The sequence below is a fragment of the Melitaea cinxia genome, chromosome 1 (assembly GCF_905220565.1).
Source record: "Melitaea cinxia chromosome 1, ilMelCinx1.1, whole genome shotgun sequence".
NCBI classification, from domain to species: Eukaryota; Metazoa; Arthropoda; class Insecta; order Lepidoptera; family Nymphalidae; genus Melitaea; species Melitaea cinxia.
This window is the reverse complement of record NC_059394.1, coordinates 3539091-3542205: the sequence shown is the minus strand read 5'-3', so window position 1 is coordinate 3542205 and position 3115 is coordinate 3539091. Positions and strand designations below refer to the sequence as shown.

At 34.1% G+C, this 3115-nt stretch overlaps 1 pseudogene; it reads left to right on the top strand.

Moving 5' to 3' along the window:
- The first annotated feature begins 1058 nt into the window (after positions 1–1058).
- On the top strand, positions 1059–1175 carry LOC123658509 (annotated as a pseudogene).
- The last annotated feature ends 1940 nt before the right edge of the window (positions 1176–3115 follow it).

Below are 3115 nucleotides of genomic sequence, written 5' to 3'. Positions count from 1 at the left end.
AACATCTTGATAGTAATGCATTTCTTCATAACCACGCGTATGTAGTCGCGGGCAACAGTTAGCGTATTATAAAACAAAGTCCCCAAAAGTGTATGTGATCGATTCCCTCAAAATCAACTGAACGGATTTTCATGCGGTTTCACCAATGGAGAGATGATAATGGCTTCAAGAAGAAGGTTTACGGAACGGCCAAGGCGATTTTGATGACAATTTCACTGGAAGTTTGCCGGGAAAACTTTGTGACAAACTGATTACAACGCGGGCGAAGCCGCGGGCACAGCTAGTACACAATAATTACAATTATCAGTTGAGAAATGTATATGAAATTTTTTATTGTAATTGATAAATATTTTACTATATAATATATAAATTACAGCCTAAATAATAAAAATTCATAAAATTCCCGCAATATCTAACGTTCTACTGATAAAAACTAACGTCAGTAAAATTTACAACTCTATTTAGTTATACTAATTTGTTTTCACTACTTTTATATAATCTCCTAAACAATTTCAATACCATATCGCTTTCGTCGATTTTCCCTTATTTTTTTATTAAACATAAGGAATATATTGAACAATTTTTTCATTAACGTTAATGTATAAAAATCTCGCAGCATCGGTCATCACAGTATCGGATATGATTTCCCTCGCGTGTCCAATTTACTCTCCGATCAGAAATTAATATACTACCCTTCGAATTTATCGAAAAACGACTCTTTTTTTTTATTTCATTATTCGCTAATGGACGGTCTCTTGGCTATGTCTTTGACGTATTTAAAATGGTATTTATTAAGCATTAAATATTAAGTATCTCATGACTCGAGACTTTTGATATTGTAGGCACGTAATGGATTACTGTCAAAATATCTTTGTATAATACAGTCTTACGAGCTTAAGTAATAAAATAAATTAAAATATGATGAAAAGGAAAATGGCGTAACGTGATGAAGTGATTGATAATATATAATTTTTAATGTCATATTATTGAAGTAAAATTTCTTTAGGTGCATGGGGGGGTAAATTTTTTACGGATGAATCTCGTCACGCGTCACGATTTTAAACCTCCTTACCACGGTGAATACATTGGTTCTCGTCCGATCATCGAAGTTAACCAACGTCGGGCGCGGTCAGTACTTGGATGGGTGACCGCCTGGGAACACCGCGTGCTCTAATTAGTTTTTGTTTGTTTTCTAATTTATTACATTTAACATAATTATGGTAAATTTAAAATTAAACAGGAAGCTCTAATTTGAACTATTTACGGAAACTACCGTGATATTTTGAATTTTTTTTTAATTAAAATAAAAAGGGTAGGTAGAGCCACCTAGCGTGTACTATAAGGACAAAGGTAGTACATTATATCGATAGTATTACATTGCAATCTAACTAGATGACGCTAAAATTAAATATTTATAAAATGTCGTTAAAAGAATTTTGACAATACAATTAATTCTCATTGTAAGTTTTTTGTAATTCAGCTTAATATAAAAAATTATAGATAAATTATGAAACTCATCTATTATTAGAATAGATACTTAAGAGTAAAGCATATCAAAGAAATTTGAGATACGAAATGTAGGCTAGTTAACTATAGATAGCAGTAAATAGTTCGTAATTTTTTTTTATTATTCAATTCGTTTTTTTTAAATTAGTTTTTTGAATTAGTTTGCCAAAGAAGTTTCACTTCTGACATGTGTACTTTGTACGCAAACAATTTTTTGTGATTATATTTCGTTACTCAGTGTATTAAAGAACGTACTTACACCTTTACATATAAAATAAACGTTATAATTAAGGAAAATCAAAACTTGTCGTGTGTCACTCTGCGCGAGATTGTCGATATTTTTTATATATTTAAAGTGGTAATATAGAATCCAGCACGTTAACAAGTACTAATGACATCCCCACTAAAACCCAGAGATGCCCTCGTCATCATAGCGGGGCGCCATGGGATCGCTTTCGCATGCCACCGTGACGTCCCGACGGTTGATCTGTGCGGGCCTCCTTCGTCTATAGAAAACCAACGGGGACTATGAGCGCTCTTGCACTTTGGTGGTGTCACCACCGTGGCGAGTGGGAAGAATGGTACTACTGGCACCCCATATCAACCCTGAGCTTGTGTATTCACAATCTAGAATTAATCCACATCACAATGTTTGTTGAAATTCCACAACACCTTTGAACGACTTAAACTATCAATTTCAAGCGCCCATTGTTCCAAACCCTTTGTAAATGGGAGGGTAAAACTTTAGTCGTATATCTATACTGAGGTAATAAAACCTGAAGATTATTGACGTAGTTTTTTCGCATTAACCTTAGGATTCTGAGCTTAGCTTGATTTCAATTTCTTTTGTTTATAAAGACAGCCAAGTAAAGTCATGCACAAGCATATACATATTGATGTATGATGTTATTTAGCCTACAGTCCAGCAAATGCACTCACATAAACGACAAACTTGACAGATGTCGAATTTGACCCACGTGAAATTGTGTGTACCGTCTAGTCTAATATCGAAAACATGGCGCCACGGTTCGCTTAAAACGAATATAAAAATCATCATATCAAAAATTTCGATCTAGCGGGTACATCGTTCCATAGCTTAATTGGCTAGAGCGCTGACACGGTCAGTCGGAAATGCGGGTTCGATCCCCGCTGGAGCGGTCAATTTTTGATATGATATTCAAAAATGTTTCGAAAACATGTAAATAAAATAAAACAAAAAATACCCCGATTTCGATATTCGATCCTACGCACATTTTCAATTTGGACGTGACAAGCTATCCTACATCTTATTTAAACACCTAAGTCATTCTGATCCCTTATTTCCCAGGACGAGCTTTTCGATATATGTTGTTTTTTTTAATGAAAAATAGATGTATATTCTTTATATAAAAAGGATAAAAATTATCATACGAAGTTCTAGAATGTTACTACAAATTACAGAAAAAATTTGTTCATGTTCAGTCTGTAATCGTTACAATGCTGATCAATGACCACTTCCTCTATTGAGGGGAATGATTTTTGTTTTTGTTTAATTGATAATTTTGCTCCGCTGCGACGACGACGTTCTCCAAAAGTTAGTGAAAAATTCAACGACGCTAAAAGCCTCTCG